This window comes from Notechis scutatus, chromosome 2 (assembly GCF_049901735.1).
Source record: "Notechis scutatus isolate UNSWTSFEM ecotype Mainland chromosome 2, rNotScu1.2, whole genome shotgun sequence".
NCBI classification, from domain to species: domain Eukaryota; kingdom Metazoa; phylum Chordata; class Lepidosauria; order Squamata; family Elapidae; genus Notechis; species Notechis scutatus.
The window spans coordinates 154463924-154485896 of record NC_142010.1 but is presented as its reverse complement, the minus strand read 5'-3'; the positions used below and the strand labels follow the sequence as shown (position 1 = coordinate 154485896).

Sequence of the window (21973 nt, the reverse complement as noted above, 5' to 3'; positions counted from 1 at the left end):
GTTTGAAGTTTCGGGAGCACTGAATGAATGGCTCTTTACAGCTTGGTCCTCGAAGTTGTAGTTACTGCGCCCCCACAGTGACAGGATCGACATTGCGCATTTGGCAGCTTGCCTCATTTATGACTGTAGGGGCACTTCAACTCCCCCACCCACCCATTTCTCCCTCATTGCTCTTTCACCAATTGCATATTGGTATTCCTTGCAGGTGCCACTTGACTGAAACAGAGGCAGCTGTCTCTCAGTTGGCTGCCACCACCTTACTTCAGCTCCAGCACTGTCGCCACCACAATGCTGCCTCAAGCCCACGCCGTAGCCTGCCATCCCAGCACCACAGCACAAGAACCATCCCTCCCCTGCCCTGCCTCTCCTGCCAAGGCCTGCACTGATCAGAAAGCCTTTGAAGATTTCTGAGCACCACCCTCCTCCTCTAAAACATCACCAAACCAGGCACGCAGTTTGGGAATGGCAACCACAGCCTCAGGAAGAAGTCCTGACTCCCTCGCAATGGGCCATGCCTCTATGCTTTTTTGCATCAGGTGGAGGAAAATGGCCGGAGGTCAACTGGAAGCAACAAGATCTGCAGAATGCAGGGGAGCAGGCGAGGCTGGGACTTTGTGGCACTGGGGTGGCTGGGCATGGAATGGGGCTTCTCAGCAGCAAGCACGGGATTGAAGTAAGACCTGGAAGTGGTGGCAGGTGGCTATGCAGGGTGTTTAAAAGGGGAAAATGGGGGAAGGAATAGGTGTGGGGAGGAATTCAAAGGAGGGAGCTTCTTGTCTTTCTGAGGCCTTGGAGCTGAGGCCAACCTAGAATGGCTTAGATTGGGGTGGGTTGTCACTTAACAATGGAGGGATTCAGATAATGACAGTAACAAGAGGGACTCCTGGGGTTGCTGTTGCTAAGTCATGTGGCATTGCACTTTATGACCATGTTGTTTAGTGATAGAAATTCCAGCTCCCATTTACTTATTGTTAATTGAGGATTACCTGTACATGTACTATATAGTTGTACAGAAATTTAAAAAGTCTTTGCACACAAGCTGAACATAGAGCATTGTTGCAAGACATTTGGATAAATTTCTCCTGGGGGAGAATGGACAATGAGGTTTTGTTGTTGGTATTCCTGAAATTAAACTCCCTCTTTTGTTTTTGTTTCCCTCTACAGGTTTCCACAACTCACCTCCTTACTGAACAACAGCACTTCCATGCTGACTTCCAGCCTGATAGCTCTATTCCTTCTGCCCAAACAGTGGAGAGATGCCACAGCCACGCCCCTTCCGCCTGGAATCTCTGGACTTTCCCTTCAGCCAGGACAAAACGCAAGAAAAGCAGGAACAACCTGAATGGTGACCCCTCTGACTTGATGGAGGTGTTGTCTGCCTGCTGTACCCTCTGGCCAATAACTGGGCTCTCCTTCACTGGCATCCTGTTGGTGGTCAATGCTGAAGTTCCAAGAACTCAAGGCTTTTCTTTTCCATTTTGGGAAGAGGAAAGCTATTAAAAGGTGCTTCCTAAAGACCATTCGTCTGATCAGCTCTCCATGTTCAGTAGTTAGGACTGGCACCCCATATCACAACCCATTCTTTGCTATTTTGTACTCCCACGAAAGTGCTTCCTCTCCAATCACTGCTCTACCCAGCAACAGGAAGGAAATAGTCCCGAAGACATGTGGAGTGAAAGTTCCTGGCCATAAGTTTCTCTCCTTCCCATGCCATCACCTCCTCCCGCATTTCCTTCTCTTTGCACAGAAGTCCCCTGGAAGCTGCAAGATAGCCGGACACCTCATTGGCTTCCCTGCTCACTTCTTATCTGCTGGTTCTGGCTCTCCTTTGAATTACAGGAAGAGTGAGAGGATGACATGTTGCTGCCTCAGCTTAAATGGAAGGCTGGAAATGCAGGCACCTCTCAAGAAGAGAAGCCTTCTTGGTGAAACTGGGAACTTGGCTTAAAAGATGGATGGAACTAAAGCTGTTTAATTCAGGTTGTGGGTGAAGAGTGAATGGTGATTATTATTTCCAAGAGGGCAATTGTAAATGCCTGCCTGGCAAAATGTAAGTGCACTGATGATCTGGGGTGGAGATCTAAGGATGAGTGTCCAAGAATTACCGCCCCAAGCCAATTGCATGAGAACGTGGAAGGACAGGAGGAGCTGGCTCTGGTTGTCCTTCAGCAGATGTTCTTGTTCTTCCTGTTCATTCTGGCACCTCTGCAGTGATTCTGCTTCATTCATCTCTATAGAATGGCTCTTACCTGAGGGAAGAAATAAGTGGGAGAAAGAGGACTTGGACTTTCCCTTATAATCCTTTCCCAAATCATCCCACTCAGATCTTTCCATAAAACATACGTCTCATTGGGGTTTGGCACTTGGGTACCACATAGCGCATTCTTTTACTGAAAGCCTTAATGTAGCCATCCTGAACTCTCCAAATACTGTTTTCCATATTTCTTCTGTAACCTGAGATCACTTCAGCCTGGAATCTGCCTACTGCCTTCCCGCTATAGCAAGAAAAAAAACCCCAAAGCTCTTCTAGCAACAGCAGCACTACTGCCACGTCTCTCAGCCACATTCTTCTCTCAAGCCAACCAGAGGAAGCTGGAAAGGCTGAGTCTGATTCAAGTTGCATAGCCAGCAGCAAAACACAAGCTTCTGATTTACACAATAGTTCACCAGCTGAGAATAATAGATCAAGGGTGTTTTTGGGGGAGGGGGAATCAGTATTGCTGCCATTATTATTCCGGGGTCCACATTTTACTTTTAGAAACTGCTCTGTATTATTGATTTGTTCACATTCATCTTTCCCTGAACATAATAAATGGTCTGTTAGGAACAACTTCAGCTTGATTGCTTCACAGCCCAAGGTGGCCTATTGCTGGCAGTCATCCAACAAGGTTGCTCTTTTGATGACCTGAAAGAAGAAGCCAACAGGGGAAGGAGATACCGCCTTTGCCAATTTTAGGGTTTCTCACATTTTACCCCAAATATGTAGTGCTCATAATGACATCTTTCTCCTCTTGCCCACCCAGAATGGGAGCACTGTCTCCCAGAATATTCTTAGCAGCACAAGGCATCTGCCCTGGCTAGTCTTTGGGAAGAGACAAATGTCCTCGTTGAAGAGGAATAGAATAGAATAGAATAGAATAGAATAGAATAGAATAGAATAGAATAGAATAGAATAGAATAGAATAGAATAAATTCTTTATTGCCCAAGTGTGATTGGATACACAAGGAATTTGTCTTGGTAACTCGCCCAACCAAAACAGTCATTGAATTGCTATGACAAAGTTACTGCTGTAGCCAAGAATAAATAGGATACAATAAGGGGTTCCTGAGGGCTTTCTAATTCAGTGGGGTATACTATCAAAATTTGAGATCTTGGTGTTGCATTAAAATTTGAGATCTCGGTGTTGCAAAGTTAATACTGAGGTTCTACCGTATCATTACTCATTGAAATAACATTGTACTGCTATTTTTTCATGGAATGAAACAAAGATAGAAGATACAAAATGCTTGACAGGGCTTTCTCCATTTCACCTAACAACAACACAAAGATGCTGTGACAAAATATCTCCTTTTCTATTGTGTCCTCAAGACATTGCCGTTATCTTAGCCTGAGCCTGTTGAGTGAAACAGGCTTGGGTTTTCCACTGAGCTAAAGTTTTTCTCCCTTATTACAACACCATCCAAAGCCAGCCTCAAGGTGTATAAAATCTGTTAGGCTTGGAGTTGCTTAAAAGGCAGGTTCTGGTTAGGTCTCCTTGAGATCTTGGCCAAAAGCTGGTGTTAGGGATTGATGCTTAGTAGTATTATAAGGAAAGCAAATGTGACAGCTTTTCGATTTTGGAATTCGTTTTGGAAGCACAGCAAAATACATCAGAAAATCTCCTTCAAAATGAAAATTAAACTAGGGTAAGGGTTAGGGTTGGGTTAAGTCTCCTTATGGTACTTGGACCAGCTCATGTTAGCAGCAGCTTCTTAATGGTATTACAAGGAAAGAGAATGTGACAGTTTTTGGTTCAGATTTCTTTTCAGAGCACAGTAGTATGTTACATGGGAAAATCCCATTCACAATGAAAATTAAAGTAGGATTAAGGATGGGGTTAGGGTTAGGGTTTAGGTCTTCCTAGAGTCTGGGCCAAAAACTGATATTATGGATAAATTCTAAGTGGTATTATAATAAAAGAAAATGACAGCTTTTGTTGGGACTTCTTGTTGAAGCACATGGAATTACATGGGAAAATTTCATTCACAATGACAATAAAAATAGGAGGAGGTTGGAGCTAGGGTTAGGTCATGTCTCCTTGGGGGTCTGGGCCAAAAACTGATGTTAGGGATAGATTCTTAGTGGTGTTATAAGGAAAAAAAATGTGACAGCTTTTTGTCTGGCGCTTTTGGAGCTTAATATATTAAATAGAAAACTATTCACAATGACAATAAAACTAGGGTTTGGTCTTCTTGGAGTCTTACCTGAAAACTGACGTTAAGGATAGATTCTTACTGATATTATAAGGAAAGAGAACATGACAGTTTTTCTTTTGGACTTCTTTTGGAGCACAGTACATTACATGGAAAATCCCATTTCACAGTGAAAATTAAAAGTAGGATTAGGGTTGAGATTAGGCTTAAAGTAAGGTCTCCTTGGGGTCTCGGCTGAAACCTGATGTTAGGGATAGATTCCTAATGGTATTCTAAGGAAAGAATGTGACAGCTTTTCATTCAGACTACAATTTCAAGCACAGTAAATTACATGGGAAAATCCCATTCACAATGAAAATTAAAGTAGGATTAGAGTTGGCCTTAGGGTTAGATTAGGGTTAGGGATAGGTCTCCCTGGGGTCTGGCCTGAAAACTGATGTTAGGCATAAATTCTTAGTGGTATTATAAGGAAAGAGAACATGGCAGCTTTTCATTTGGACTTCTTTTTCAAGCACAGTAAATTACATGGAAAATCCCATTCATAATGACAATAAAAATAGGATTAGGGTTGGAGTTAGGGTTAAGTATCCTTGGAGTTTAGTGTGAAAACTGATGGTAGGTATAGATTTTTAATGGAATTATAAGGGATTAGGGATTAGAGTTAGGGGTTAGGTCTCCTTGGGGGTCTGGACCAGAACCTGATGTTAGGGATATATTCCTAATGGTGTTATAAGAAAAGAGAATGTGAACGTTTTTCATTCAGATTACATTTTCGAGCACAGTAAATTACATGGGAAAATTGCATTCACAATGAAAATTAAAGTAGGATTGGGGTTGGCCATAGACTTAGATTAGGATTAGGGTTAGGTCTCCTTGGGGTCTGGCCTGAAAATTGATGTTGGGGATAGATTCTTAATGGTATTATAAGGAAAGAGAACATGGCAGCTTTTTGTATGGACTTCTTTTTAGAGCACAGTAAATTACAAAAGGAAATTTCATTGTCAATGAAAATAAAACTAGGGTTATGGTTGGGGATAGTTTTAGGGTTAGGACTACTTGGGGTCTGGGCCATAAATGTATGTTAGGGATAGATTCTTAATGGTATTATAAGGAAAGATAATGTGACAGCTTTTTGTTGAGACTTCTATTTGGAGTATATTACATGGGAAAATCCCTTTCAAATGAAAATTAAGCCACGTTTAGGGTTGGGATTGGGGTTAGGGTTGGGTCTCCTTGGGGCCTGCCTAAAAACTGATATTAGGTATGGATTCTTAATGGTATTATATAGAAAGACAATGTCACAGCTTTTAGTTTGGACTTCTTTTTGGAGCACAGTAAATTACATGGGAATCCATTCAAAATGAAAATAAAAGTAGGATTAGGATTGGGGTTTGTGTTACATTAGGGTTAGGTTAACTTCTCCTTGGTGTCTGGTCTGAAAACTGATGTTAGGTATATATTCTGAGTGATATTATAATAAAAGACAATGTGACAGTTTTTCATTTGGATTTTTTTTTGAAGCACAGTAAATTACATAGGAAAATCCCATTCACAATGAAAATAAAACTAGGGTTATGGTTGGGGCTAGGGTTAGGTTAGGTCTGCTTTGTTGTCTGGGCAGTAAACTGATGTTAGGGATAGGTGCTTAGTAATATTATAAGGAAAGAGAATGTGACAGCTTTTCGTTTGGCCTTCTTTTTGGAGCACAGTACGTTACATAGAAAAATTCCTCTCACAGTGAGAATTAAAGTAAGGTTAGGGTTAGATCCCCTTAGGGTCTCTCCTGAAAGCTGAAGTTAGGTATGGTTTCTTAGTGGTATTATAAGGAAAGAGAATGTGACATCTTTATGATCAGACCTTTTTTTTTTTTTTGAACACTGTATATTACATGGGAAAATCTCTTTCAAATGAAAATTAACCCATGTTTAGGTTGGGATTAGGGTTAGGTCTCCTTATGGTCTGGGCCGAAAACTGATGTTAGGGATAGATGCTTAGTGATATTATAAGGAAAGAGAATGTGACAGCTTTTCATTTGGACTTCTTTTTGGAGTTAGAGGCTAAAACATTGCAGAAATTGGGTATGTCTAGTCTAGTGAAAAGAAGTAGGAGTGACAAGATAGCAGTATTTCAATATTCGAGGGCTGCCACAGAGAAGAGGGGTCAACCTGTTTTCCAAACCACCAGAAGGTGAGACAAGTAGTAGCCTCTGGTATTCTGTTTAACATATAGGCAGATTCATAATGGGAAAGACATTTCCTTAGTTAAGTCCTAAGTACTGTATATCAGAAGCTTAAAAATTATTAGCACTCTAATTTGTATTTAGAAAGCAAATTGTCACCCCACCAGACCAGATCTTATAGTACAAGTGTGATGTGATATTTGTGTCTTACACTGGCTAGTCTAGCTGATTCATTTCACACCCTTGTAGCATTCCAACATTCTTTGTTGGAGCTATTTAGTCAAAATAGTCAAGAACCTGAAGAATGCCATAATTATGGAAATGGGCTCCCTGTTACAAGTACTGTTATTCTGTCCTGTCAACATCTTTTTAAAATAGATCAGGCTGCAAGGATAGTATTTTAAAAATAATTGAATAATTGAACATAGTAATTTATACTCCATTATCACTGTTTAAAAATACCTTGATAAAAGTGCAGGCAGAATTATAAACTACAAGTGTTGGTAATGGTTGTTCATCAAATTGTTCAATAAGCATTGCTAATAGTAAAAACAAGTTACAGTACACGTGGTTTCTTAATTTATATACTGTATTATGCATTACATATGCATAACTGTTATCATTTTAAAAGCCCTGGAAGCAAAGCAAACATCACATCAGGATAGAAAACTGGGCATGAGTTGAGCAAAACACTGCAATAATTTGAAACTGGCAAGGGAGTCACATTAAGATCCACGCTGGCAGTTCCAGCAGCTAATTCTGAAGAAAGTCAGAGTAAGGTTGGAATATTCTTTCCTGGAACCCAACCGCATATTTTTAGTTTGCGCCCTCCTCCATTCATTCATTGCCTTTCTTATAAAGAACTAGAAATTGAAAGCACATAGTAGTGCCCTCAAAGGCTCTGGTACACAAGAAGGTGAGACCTCCAGCCTTGTACTTCTTCGTTGAATAAAAGACACATCTATCTGCCTGCCAGCAGCCTACTAGAGCTTAACCCATTTGGGCTATTTTTTGACCTGTATCAGCAAGGAGCAGTTACCCAATCCATGCCACACTCTGTCCTGAAGATTTGACATGTTGTATGAAAGTTGTTCCCTAGTTTCTCTGCTGTATTTCAACACAACAAACAGAAAGCTTTGGCAACATATTGACTTTTAGCAGCCAATTTCCATTGGGGAATAAGAATGTGAACTCATGCGCTCCATGATTATTATTATTATTTTTGTGATGTGAGTGCTACACAGCAGAAATTGACATTTCAGCTGGAGGTACACAATTTCCACACCAGCAACATTAAAACTGCAAATATGCATTGCCTTGTTAAGCTTTCCCCACTCTCAGGAGGCAAGAATTTCTAAGAGGAAATTTATTTTCCCTTAGGTGAGAGTCCATTTGGCTATCTGGTGTAACTTGTAAAAGCTGCCACATTTGTAGATGCTTATTCAGAGCATGTTGGAGGCAAATGAACTTACAAATGAAGGCAAATCTATGGACTTGTGAGGATGGACTCCAGCATGAATCAAAAAGCTCAGAAGACTAAACCTCTGATCCTGATGACTGGCCCAGATTGGATCCTGCAAATGAGCTTCTCACAGCAAGGGGCATATCTATGAAAGCATATATCAGATTTTCTGATGAAGCCATTGCGTTATATGATGCTTCACCAGTGGCCAACTCAAACCTCTCTGCAGTCAAACCTGTCCTGGTCCTTTTTTTTGCTTCTGCACTCCTACTACTTACAGAATATAACTCTTCCATACTCTGACCAATATTCTATTTCAACATCTGAAAGAAAATTCCCAGTTTTTGAGGACACTGACATGGTATTGTTAAACAACCATTGAGAAAACATCAGTTTTGACTATAACTGAGTGATCAGCTTGAAGAAGGATTTCCACGAATCATTTGCAGAGGACATAGCCTCCCTCTCATTGAGACAAGATATTTTGGAATGAAACAAATGTTTTCCATCCTATGCCAGCAGAAAACCTCCAATGTGCTGGATCATCCATTTCTGTTACCCTCCCGATCACTCTAGGGATGACAGTAGCATGCTACAAAGAACCTAGCCATTATATTTGGTAAGCCACAATCGATGTGGAACAACTTGCCTCCAGAAGTTGTGAATGCTCCAACACTGGAAGTTTTAAAAAAGATTACCATTTGTCTGAAGTGGTGTAGTGGGTTGGACTAGAAGACCTCCAAGGTCCCTTCCACCTCTGTTATTCTATTCTATTCATCTTGGATGAACCCGATCCTTGTGGATTATTTCACAAATCATAGTTAAAGCCAACAACGGCTTCATATCACTTATGAATTTATTCCATTCCCAGGGAGCAGGATATAAAAACAAGAGCCTGACTTTGAAAGCTTCCTGTGAAATCAGTGGGGTTTTAAACAGCCTGCTTCTGCTTCCACTGGGCCCTCAGAAAGTTGCCAAGGGCTTGGCCAGCCCATCACTTTTTTTTCCTCTCTGGTTCTTCTCAGATGAACATTCAATTGCATCCAAACACATCTCCATTTCTTCATCTTACCATGAGTATGCTTGTGGCTTTTAAGCCTAGCCAATACAGGCAGTAGAAATGAGGTGGAAATGTAAGAGAGCAGAAGAGATAAAGTCAGCTGAAAGTTTTAAATTAAGCAGGCAATAAAAAAAAAGAAATGTCGCATACATTAAATCTATTTACTTAATTAATACCATAACTGAGCACCAAGGTTGGAAAGCTAAACCACCAGCTTTGCAATCTCCAAACTTGCCTTGTGTATTGCATATTGCATATTGCATATGGCTTATTGCAATATAAGCCATAATGTGATTTATTTTCTTATGGTTTAGGGTACCACAGAACCCAATAGTTTATGGCTTTCTGGGCCTGAAATCCACACAAAGCCTGACATGTTAGAAGCACATTTAAATGGTAGTTCCTGTGACTACATTTAAAAAAAATAAACCTGAGCTTTTTTAAAAAAAAAAATTACAGTTCATTAAAATGAACAAGGTCCAGGTGTATCAAGCCAGGGAAGAAAGTCCTCTAGAACAGGGGTCCCCAACCACTGGGCCGCGGACCGGTAGCGGTCCGTGGAACATTTTCTACCGGGCCGCCGGTTTTCTGGGCGCCGCCATCTTGTTTTGATGAGAAAGTGCTTCGGTGAGCTTTTCCGGTTGGAAAGCGGCGTTTGGGTCCTGAAGGAATCCTCGCGCCTTAGTTTCATCGAAGGGGCGGCTTCGAACAAAACTAAGGCGCGAGGATTCTTTCAGCACACCCAAGGCAAGAAGCGAGCAGTGACCGTCCAAGCCGTCCCGAAGCCCATCGACAAAGGTACAAAGGAGGAGTTGAAGGTGGCGGGAGAAGCAGGGACGGCTGGCTGGCCGGTCGCTCGGCTCACCTGCCATGCGTGCTGATGCCGGTACCGGGCCGCGGATCATTTTGTGATGCCGGTACCGGACCGTGGCACAAAAAAGGTTGGGGGCCACTGCTCTAGAAAGTACAGGAGCCAAGACAAAAGGTGTCAACTTTTAAGGTGCCCAAAATGCACCATAAGTGGTTCTATTAATTGGTTAGAATACACATGAATAACAAAGAAAAACAACTTTAGAATATCATGTGTTGTAAAAGAAATTGGCTGCCCAGTTTGAAAGATTCCAAGACTAGTCTACAGTCCCACTTAAGTAAAGAAAAAGAACCAGTGTGATGACATTCCTTTGATCTGGAAGGGAGGAGCATAAATTACCCTTCAAAAAGGGAGCTGCTTAAATCTATTACACTGTAATGGAACCCTTGGAAAAGTTCTAATGACCTATACATTAGAGTAGGATTTTACAGGTTGATCACAGTGATCCCCGAACATGCTTTTTGCTTTACTATCATTATTTATGGTAACCATCTAACACACATATTTTCTGATAACTACTGATAGTCTGTGCAAGAGATGTCAATAACTTGTTCACAGTCATGCCAGAATCAACCATTCTCCCAAGAATGGAATTTAGACTGATTCAGGAGGATTTTTGAATCCTAAATGACACACAAATATTATTAGCTTTTTTGATGTAACAATATCTTCTGGAGAATTCATAAAACATCCAGGCCGAAACGTTTTTTAATAGTCAAGTGATTGTAAGGCTGCTTCCAAACTAAAGGCTTTACTGTGGAGGTTCCATGTCAAAGGAGCTTTAGCCAATCTAATTTCTCTGTTTATGTTTGTGTGAGAGGAATGGAAGAAAACACAGAAGGAATTCATGGCATTCTTCTTGTCAAATGCTGCATGACAAATGTCTAGCAGAAGTCCCTTCTACTTTCATCCTCAGGTTGGTATTCTGAAGAACATTGCGGTCCTTTCCCCTTGCTCCAGCCTCTTCTTGAGAAGGGATGGTCCTAAACCTCTATTGAATTGTTTTGGTAGCAGGTGGGTACAGAACTGCTGACCCATTCATTAAAAAGAGTGGAAAATTTGGATTGCCAAGCTCCAACCCTCAAGCATAGACCCAGAGAGAGAAAATACTTGCAGTTCTCCTCTGTCAGAGCATCAGAAATGAGTAACATGTAAACATTTACATTTCTTGATTGCAAGGCCAAGGTTCAGGTTTATGTCCCAGAAGGCTGTCTGGGCTGTGGGGAGGCAAGACAGAGTATCTAGTGTGGGAAGAATTGGTGATGGGAGGGGATAAAGCTTCTGCTGGCATCTCCCTACTTATCTGCTTCTACTAACACAGACCTTCAGTTTTGCGATATGTAATTGGTCAGCTTAGCAGAAACCAATTTTTTTTTTAAACAAATTTTATTAATTTTAAAGACAAACAAAGCATCATTAGACATTAAAGACATTAAACCTCTTTCCATTATAATTTTTTACAAGGCAGATAAAACATTGTTTTATACAATATAATTCTAATATATCCCATTTCCACTTAAATATTTTTTAGCAAATTTCTCATTATTTCTCTTTGCTCTTATTCAATTACATTTCTTCTATATTTATCCATTTTATACTCATCATTTTCATATTTCCCTCTGCCTTGTTTACAAATATTCTTCTCGCTTTCTCCCAAGGTTTTATTAAATCTCAATCAAACATACACACACAAAACACAAAAACATAAAACTTCTTTTTAAAAAGTAACTTGGCCCCGGATTACCTCTCTTTGTATGGACTTCAATTAAATTCATGTTCAACTTATATGCCATTACCTATCTTATTACCCTTCTATATCTTCATTATAACTTCTCCCCGCTTTCCACTCTTCTTAATTCTGTTTTATTTATTTCATCTTAATTTAAATCATTATATTTGTATCTTTTGTCCATTCTTTTCCAATTATCCATTTATCTCATTCATATTAGGAAAAAAAAAAATTCTCCTGAAATCACTAATCGAAGTATGATGCCTTTCCATTGCTCCCCTAAATTAACATTTAAGGTAACACCTAGTTCCCTATCTAATTCTGCTTAGTACATTCTACTTACTAAAATAGTAAATCCATAAAGTAATTAAATATATAATTAAACATTAAATCTCATAGCATTCCAATTATCTATCTCAAAAACAAATACCATAATAATAAGTTCATACACACATCCACACAATAGTCAAATAAACTCTATACTTAAACTAAGTATTTTAAACATTCCTTTTAATATTTTATTAAATCTTAAAATCTATCATTATTAAACCTTTAATGTTTTAATCTTTACTTAAATCTTATAAAATTCTAATTTTCTATTTCTAATACAAATACTACAATACTATCATGTACCTTGCAGAAACATTTTGGAACAAAGTTATGCATTACCCATTATCCCTAAAAAAGATTTCTTTTCCACATCTTGATTCATACCTTTGTGGCTTTTTTCCCCTTCTTCCTTCCTATCTTATCCCATCTGGTCTTTTACCCCCTTAGCTTCCCCTCTCTGTTGTATTTCTCTTTTCTTTTGCTTTCTAACATTGTATTGATTTTGCATCTTATTTTTCTCTTTCTTGGATGTTTTTTTAAGTCTTATGTCCTTTTTAATCAACTTTGTAAACTCGTTAAAGATGGCTTCTTCTTCTTCTTCTTCTTCTTCTTCTTCTTCTTCTTCTTCTTCTTCTTCTTCTTCTTCTTCTTCTTCTTCTTCCTCCTCCTCCTCCTCCTCCTCCTCCTCCTCCTCCTCCTCCTCCATTAATTGCTGCGTTTGTTGATAAGTGGCAAGCGCCATTTCTAAAAAGCGAAAAATTTCTCTCACACCGTCTTTACCTTCTTTTTTATTTTACCATATTCCTCTCTCAGTTCATCAACAGATAAAGCCATTATAAACCTTTTTTTCTTCTTTTTTCTCTTCTTCTTCTTCTTAAAACAACCAAGATAATTCAAAGCTTGAAACAATTCCCCAAAATCCCAAAGTCATCAAACAATCCAAACAGAGCACAAAGTTCTTCACACTTTTTCTTCCTGGGGTAATATCAATTGGCAAGGGAAAAAAACACCCAATCTGTATTTTAAAGTCTTATTGCAATTAACTTCCAATCTCAAAATCTTCCAGGCATCTCCTCCAACAAAATCTTAATAAAAATTTTCCTTTTGTCCTCTCCCTTCCCACTTATAACAGAAAGCTTTAAATTTTTACCTTCTGTAAAATAGCAGGATTTTCAATATCCATTTGTTAAATCCATGTGGAAGGGAGTAAACTTTCTCTTTAAGCATTTTCACTCGCGCTTGTAAATCTCTTCTGAAACAAAGTATCTTTCAAAAAATCAGGATTTTCAGGATATTACTTGTATCTTATAGTCCCAGTTCAGCCAAAAAACTTTCGCTTCAGAACTTTCTCCTTCTTCCTCCAGCACAATCTTGTCCAGCTGTCAGCTTCTTTGTGGCGGCCATTGCTGACCGCCGCTCCACCGCCTTGAGAAAAGAGGGTTAAGCCAGGTGGGGAAGGGGTCTGCGAAAACCCCAACCCCTGTCCGGATCCTCCTATCTTTGGCTGCCTCTACGGGCAACCTTAGCCTCCAAACCCGTCCGGATCGGAGGCACCAAGACAGCTAGCGCAACAGGGATCGCGCAGGATCGCGAATCCCTGCCGCTGCCGAAGCCGACAAACCGGAAGTCTCCTCAGAAACCAATTTTTGATCCAAAGCTGTCTCCTAAAGGAAAGCCCTAGCTTGAATCTTCAAGAAACTTTTATTGTTGAAAGGCACAATATATCTGATGTAAACATTAGAATTCAGACCTCAACTCAAAAAGGAGATACCCATTTCTAGATGCAAAACAGCTGGCTCTTATTGCTGAAGAAGGGATTCCTTTCACATAACTGATAGAAACTGGGCAGCTGATTTCCCTCAGCTGTTAATGCCTCAAGAGAGAAGGAAGGAGAAGAGGGAGAAAGAAGATAGAAAGAGGAATTATGGGACTTGGGGCAAAGGTATCTCTTCAACTGTGTGTCCTGCGTTCTGTATTGCTGTATCTGCGTATCATGTATTTTCATATCCATCACTGATTTTCTGATTTTTGCATTTTGTTGCTTTTCAATGGGATATCTAAACTATTTATTCCACTTAAGTTTTCTTGCAAAAAAACACATACCCCTTGTATATGGGTGATAGGGGACAATTGGGGTGGCATATTCCCAGATTTCTACATATTTTATGCATGTACCTCAGTCTCTCTTTCCTGTTCACACTTCTTTCCCTTGCTTATTCCCCCAATCAAAACAGTTGCTGATTTCATCAACATTAAAGCATACAGTCAGTTAGGGATAACATTGTTTACCCTAACTGGTTTGGGTAAAAAATAATAAATAAGTTATCATGGTTTGTTGGTTAAAGTGTGTGTAACTTTAACTACAAGAATGTAATTAAGGGTGTGGTTGTAAAAGCACCATAAAAGAAGCAAGTCAATTGCAGCTCTCTCTCTCTCTGGCTTAATGATCCCTAATTACTGGATGGATTGATGACTGCGTTTTTCCTTACTGGAACGGAGGAGAGAAAGGAGTGTTGATTTCTCAACGGAGAGAAGAGATAATACGGACTGATTTATTGTAAGTGAACTGACATTGGCTATTCAACACGGACTTTGCAAATTGAGTATCCCCGACTGGACTGACTGAAATGATACATGACTAATGGACCGCTTATTTTGACTATGCTATAATTCCTAATGGAATAAACTATATTTTTGATAGCACAAGCGTATCTGTTTTTTACTGCGTATTAACTAAAATACAAACTTATCTCACACATTTACCTGTCTGCCTATCTGACTACGCTACACATTCTGTTTAGTTTGTTTTCCTTAACACTCGTTGGGGAATTCAGGCTTAACAATCTTTGTGAATGAGCTTCCTCTTTTTAGAATACAGAATAATGAAATTTAAAAAAATCATTTTGAATTAGCATTCCTCTATTTCTTAATTGCTCAAAACTGAGCTATTCCAAAGGTGCTTTTCAAAAGGCAACTGGACTTTCTTGGTGTTTTTTTTTCTTGAAAACATTTCACTTCTCATCCAAGAAGCTTCTTCAGTTCTTTCAGAGTAGTGGTCCAGATATTACCAGATGAATTCAGAGGTGAATATTCTTTGTGGCTGGGACTTTAAAAAAAAAAAATCAGTCTCTAGGGATCACTGAATCTGTGACTAATGACAATGGCAATGTCTTTATTTTTCTGTTCTTCTAAGAATCAGGTTGTTCAAGAAGAGCTTGCTTATGCTGAGTTCTTCATTCCAGGCAAGTCATCCAGATTTCTCCATATAGCCACACCAAAGGCAGAAATCTAACTAAATCTAAATGAAACAAGAAATAATGGTTGGAAACTGATCAAAGAGAGAAGCAACCTGGAATTAATGAGAAACTTTCTAACAGTAAGGACAATTAACCAGTGGAACAGCTTGCCTTCAGAAATTGTGGGTTCATCACTGGAGGTTTTTAAGAAGAGACTGGACAGCCACTTATCTGAGATTGTATAGGTTCTCCTGCTTGAGCAGGAGGCTGGACCAAAAGACCTCCAAGATCCCTTCCAGCTCCCTATCCTATCCTATCCAACCTATCCTATGCTATCCTATTTAGTTCACACCAACACTATTTACTATATTCGTCCACAAGTGGCTAGCTTTTATCACATTCATATATTTATTCCTGTAACCTGTTCTGGTTTTCTTTTTTAGGATGTCAATAAGTCTCTCCCCCACCCCCTTTCTCTCTTATTATTTCTTTTAACTATCTGCAGCCAATACACAAATTTCTAGGAAATCAGTTGAGATGTTCCTCTCTGGAAATTCTACTTCTAAACTTCTAATCCATTGAAAGAGTGTTCTATAGAACCCTTCTGTGAATGAGATTTTCCAGATCAAAGAAATGTTCCCTCTTGAAACAGGGTCACTGGCTTTCTCCCATTCTAATTTTTTTCCTAAGGCTATTCTGATTAGGATAAAGTCAGTTTGCAATTCTTAATGTGTGTACCAAATAACAAAAATGCAAGATGATCTTCAGGGGCCCCCAACCTGTGGGCCGTGGGAAGAGCCGGCAAGCGCATGTGCAATCCTCAATTGGGTGAGTGCATACGCGGCAAGTGCGTATGCCTGCCACTCGTGCAAATGGAGCTGAACACACATGCACTTGTCTGCTGCTCACATGGAACCATCTCCTCTCCGCTACGCCACGCCTATCCACAAAGCCAGAAACGTTGGTGAACTCAGGTCTAATTTATTCTCTCTCTGTGATCAAACTATCTCCATGTACTTTTCCTGCATTGGTCACTGACTGTCTATTGATGTTCATCCATCTTCTTGTTTTGCCACAAAGTATTTCATTACTATTTCATTCAACTATTTTTATGGTTCTTCTGGCACACCTGACTCCCATGACATTGTTATGCATTGTTAACAAGCACATTGTTATGCACAGCTGTTTCTTTTTTTTCTTTTTTTTGCCAATATTTGTTGTAACACACTAACATACTAGGAAAAATTGTGTGCCTTAAGATTTTTCTGTCCATTTCCCTTTCTTTAATAAACACTCACCAACTAACCAATTAACCTGCTTATTTTAATGTTGGGAGCCATTTAATTGCAATAATCTATCCCATTAACCCCTCAGATGACACCAGCTTTGTCCTTGATATGTTGAAATGCAAGTTCATACTCATAGCTGGATCATATGGTCTATTGTTCAATTTATCAGCCAGCAGCATGGTATCATCTTCATAGAAAAGGCACAAACATTCATGTCTTTGAACTATACACCACTGGTGCCATAAGGGCATGCGGAACACTTCTCAGAGCTCCTGCTCTAAGGAGAGTCATAACTGTGACAAGAATACAAACTGTTCCCCCACCCTCAAATAGGTGGGAAACCTTGTCCTCTGGCAAAAGAACTGAGGCATCAATAGCATTGGTTCCAGCTCATATCCTAGTAATAGCAGTTGTTAATTCTCAAAGGCCTATTGAAAGAATTTTGTTTGCACAGCTTTCCAAAGGGATAAGGTACCAATTGAACTGGGTGGGAGGGGGAGCAAGATAGGCTGTTGCATAAAAGAGGGCAGCCATAGAATAACATTGTCTCCAAGACCCTAGTCCCATCCCACCTGGATGGGAGACAATGAACATCCTGACCCAGAATGAGTATGGACTAGAGGATAGGTAGGTTCCATATTGAGGAGATGCTCCTAAAGATCACTGGAACCAAAGCTAATGGAGGGTGTTATAAAACTAATACCCTGGATTCTATCTGAAGACTACCATAATCCAATATAATGTGCACCACACAGGTTATTGGGGTTGTAGTTAACTACTACCTCAATTGCTGTTTCCACATTGTCTTCAAAGGCATCTCTATATAAAGCATTTTGGAAGGAGGAGGAGGGATACCAAATCTTTCCCCCTATGCTGTGCATCACGTCATCTGTTTCAATGACCTCACTGTCTTTAAGAAGAGAGCCTCTGCATTCCCTGTTGTTAGAGATATTTCTGCAAGGGCAACTTGTTATGCAGAGCTGCCAGAATCATCTCTTTTTTGAGGAAATTAATAAGAGATGGGTATGTTATTGCAAACAAATGAAAACCAGTTTAGTCTAGTGGTTAAGGCATCAGTGTAGAAACCAGGAGTGTGAATTCTAACCCCACCTTAGCCATGAAAACCAGTTGGGTGACTTTGGACCAGTCATTCTCTCAGCCCACATGTACTCTCACCCCACTTGGTTGATGTGAAAAAAACAGATCCTGCATTTGTGGGGGGGGGGAAAGTTAACGCAAGCAATGATTACTTAATTACCAGGTCTTTGGTGTATTAATTAATTTAAATTGTTTGCTTTCCATCCTACTGCAAGACTTTTAATTCTCATGCACCCATTTTAAGCTAGAGTTAGAAGAATACAGTATAAGCAGTGATAGTTTAGGGTGTTGCCATAATTGCTTTGAAGAAGAAATATGAACAACCACATCTAGCCAGTATAAATAACTACCGGTAGTTATTAAAATGCAAGAAAAGGCTTTTTTAGACACAGGATCACAGGAATGTTCCACTGTCTGAGAAAATAAACTCGGGGCAATGCACTGCTAGCAAGAAATGTTCCCAGCTTTGTGTGGAATGGACAAAACCTCAGTCAGTAAAATTCCAAACATAATCACATGCTCTGTAATTAACTGCATTTAAGTGTGTCTGTATAGTTTTCCATTCCATACAGATAATGGTTCATGGTCTATGAGCCTGATGGTCAATGAACTTTTTCATAGCATTGGAGGTCAATTTTTTAAAAAAATATTCATTGCTTCGGATAGAGCCTGTAAAAATTTCAGGCTTCTGGAGATCCTTGTCACCCATTCAAAGTTGTCTAGAATCGACTCCACAAAAAGACTAGAACTCCATTTTATGAGATAGTCTACATTAACAGAGTCTTGCTCTTCCTCCTCTTCCTCTTATGCACCAAAGAGCAAAGGAGGAGCCAACCTGAGATATTTTCTAATATTACTTCTTTCCAAGGACTAAAGGAAAGTTTCTCCCCTTTTCGTCTTTCTGGTGGCTTTCAGAACATTTCCCTCAAAGCCATTTCCATGGATCTCTACGGTATATCACTACGTGAAGCAAGATTTGTGGCGATGTCAAAAACAAACATTTTGTTACCTGAAATGAAAAAAACAGAGAGCAATTAATCTAAGAAGCATGGGCCACTAGGACAGGTTTTTCCAACTGGGTTCTCTTCAAATGTGTTGGATGTTATTCCTTTCATAACATCTGAGAATGATGGAAATTCATGTCTAAAGGGCCTTAAGGTTGATCTAGAACATTCAGTTGTGAAATTCCATTGAGATATAAACAGAAAGGAACTAGTTATCAAAAAGTGATAGGAGAAATGTATTATTTCCCCTTTAGCAGCAAAAAAAGAAAGAGGAAGAACTGGAATCTGCAAGATACTGAAAATAAAAACTTGTTTGGCCTAGTGGCTGATTTACCTGATGACATCCATATGGCTGTCTTCTTTCATTTAAAGTAACAGCATTACTTACCATTGAAACTATTCAATCTTGTCATCAGTCATTTTAAAATCTCAAAGGCCTCCAAAAATCAAAATGAAAGGACCTGAAGAGCAGATCCTTTTTTATTTTAGATAGATGGTTGAACAAGATGTTCATGGTGATTTTGACTCCATAGTAACAGTTATAACTATTGCAACAATGGAAATAAGTAGGGGACAGGACACACAACTGGAACAATTGTACAACATAATAGTAAACATATGACTGAGAGCCGAAAGAGGTTTTGGAGGGAAAATATTCACGTTTTGGGGAAGAAGTAGTTTTGGCATGTTTCAGACCTTTGGCTCAAATTGCTTAGCATTTTTGCATAAAAACAAATTCTTGGATGAAAATTATAAATTGCATAAATAACAAATTCACATAAAGCAAAAGAAACCTGTAGATTTCCATGCTTAAATCAATGTTCTATGTTAAAGTCATAGCAACCCAGCCCAACAGACCGAGTTATTGGGAATTACCACTCTTTGAGATATCCTTTGCCAGGATTGAATGAGGTAATTTGGTTTATCTCATTGCCAGCAAAAACACAGTGAGGGGGCCAGTTCTAGAACAGTTTAGTGAAGATCTGGAAAAAAATATTCTTTAAGTTCAGTTGTTCAGAGCTGGATTCTCCATCACTCAGTGCTATCTATCATACCAGTGTAGCCAAGCCGTTCATTTTTATCCCAAGCATGTCATGGTTTAAAATAGGCATAAGTGATTGATTCACTCCCTGGGACATGTATGGGAAAAATGTATGGGAAAAAAATTAAGGGCAGCTTCAGCAAACAATAAATCCAAGGTAAGTCTTCTAATGTAAAATAAATGCCAATTTGTACTGTACAAATTCTATCAAGAAAATAAACATGCTTTAAACTGAAATTCAAAAGGTGAGACACAAAGGACCACACATTACTTCCTTGTCAGCATGAGACTCTTTCAGCTCCTCTTCAACAGCAGCATCGCATCTTATTTTTTCCATTTTCTTTTTCCATATTCTTTCCAATGCAGTTCTGATAAAGGCAAAAAGAAAAATGGCCACTTCCTTTTATGTTTACACAGGGATGGAAGTACTTGCATTCAAACACAATGGATCCTTTATGTTCATTGGTGAAAACAATTGGTTTCAAAGAAGGAGCAGATCTGGAGAGAGAGAGAGAGAGAGGGAGGGAGAGAGAGGGAGGGAGGGAGGGAGGGAGGAGAGAGAGAGAGAGAGAGAGAGAGAGAGAGAGAGAGCATCGCAGAGCTATTTACACTGGAGATTTTCCCACTGTACGTCTCTGTAAAGAGACATCCACAACATTTGTGGTCAGAGAGACATCTGAAATTTTAAGGCAATTTTATTTGTTAGAGTTTGCCAGAAAATGCTTCCATTCACAAATGAGCTATTTACAAAACACACCTTTCCCAGCACCAAACTAATGAGGCTAAAAGCCAAATAAATTGATAAAGAGCAGAGATCAGGGCAGAGGTGGCTTCGCTTCTCCCAAAAACTGTTTTTTTTAAACTGTAGATGTTATATTCCCAACAGCACCATCCTACCTAGACCAGAACTGACTAAAGGAGTCTGAAACTAATTTGCAATAGTGGAGAATTTGTCTAGCTCAAGGTTAAAATGCTTGGATACTAGTTTCCCAGAGCTGCAAGAAGAAAACCAAGATCACCAAACCCCCAGGTATAATTTGGCCAAGAAAGTGAGAATAAAGTCTGAGGTTTAAAATCAATTCACAGATTTGCCCCTATGAAACTGAACCCTATCCACTTTGGCAGAAGCTTAGAGGAACACCCCACATTTTCATGTCCTTGAAGGAAAGCATAAGGTCTCGCAATGAAGCTCATCTATCTGTTTCCTTGCTCTTGTCTTGTCCAGATGTTTTTCTACTTCCTAGTCTAGTCTACAGCTCTACTATTCCCTAATAGTCTCCCATGCACATGTTATTGAAGCCCGACACTGCTTAGCTTCCAAACCCCAAATAAGATCAAAGCCAGGGTCTGTCAACTCCAGGATACTTCCCAATTAAAACACAACCAAATTAAAAATGAAGAGGAGGGAAGGGAACCTAATGAATGCCAAAGGAGGTTGCTGTGGGCACATACTGGCTCCCACTGAGAACTGCAGCACTAAAGGCTTGCTTCATTTTTTCCATGGAAATAAATCTGGACATTTAGAGAATGCAAGATTTAAGGCAGGGATTTACAAGAAAACTGGTGGGGGTAAATTTGGACGCTTCATTCCTAGCAGATCCATGTTAGGATCCATGTTGCTTAAAAAGAAAAGACTGAAAAAAATGTATCAACTGATTGGAAGGACTCTTGAGGGTATTTAAATGCAAAAGAAAGGTAAATGGAAGACATCTCCCAAGGGATCACCGACAACGGAGAATGTAAGTCTAATTTACCTTTCCAAATCATCTGTTTAATGTTTGCATCAGAAATTGTTTTTGATCAAGATTGAAACAGAGCAAATTTTACCTGATATGTATATCCCTTCCTTAGATGACTTTACCTGAGCATGACATTTTGTTACCTGAAATGAAAAAAAACAGAGAGCACTTAATCTAAGAAGCATGGGCCACTAAGACAGGTTTTTCCAACTTGGTGCTCTTCAAACTTTTAGTTTCCCTTGTCTTTCCTTCTCTTTGACATCTGTGTTCTAGATGATGTGCTCTTCATCTCCCAAATAGCATAGATGCCTAGGGGTACACAAACATATCTTTACTTACATTCAGGGCTTCGACTTACTATTCATTCAGTGGCCAGTTATAAAGTTATCATATGGTGGTTATGACCCTTCTCTGGAATTCCCTGCCCAGATCATCACTTCCTGCACACTTTATGGCCGCATCACATAGCAATGAAATGTCTGATCACGTTCACCATTGTAAGTTAAAAAATACCATATGCT

General features: G+C 39.5%; 1 long non-coding RNA gene across 1 annotated transcript; it reads right to left on the bottom strand.

The window, feature by feature from the left end:
* Window positions 1–18175: 18175 nt before the first annotated feature.
* Window positions 18176–21595, bottom strand: LOC148132347 (uncharacterized). Its single transcript, XR_015747866.1, has 3 exons — window positions 21541–21595; window positions 19985–20081; window positions 18176–18676 (listed from the first exon to the last, which is right to left on the bottom strand). It is a non-coding gene; the product is annotated as an uncharacterized LOC148132347 (long non-coding RNA).
* Between the last annotated feature and the right edge of the window lie 378 nt (window positions 21596–21973).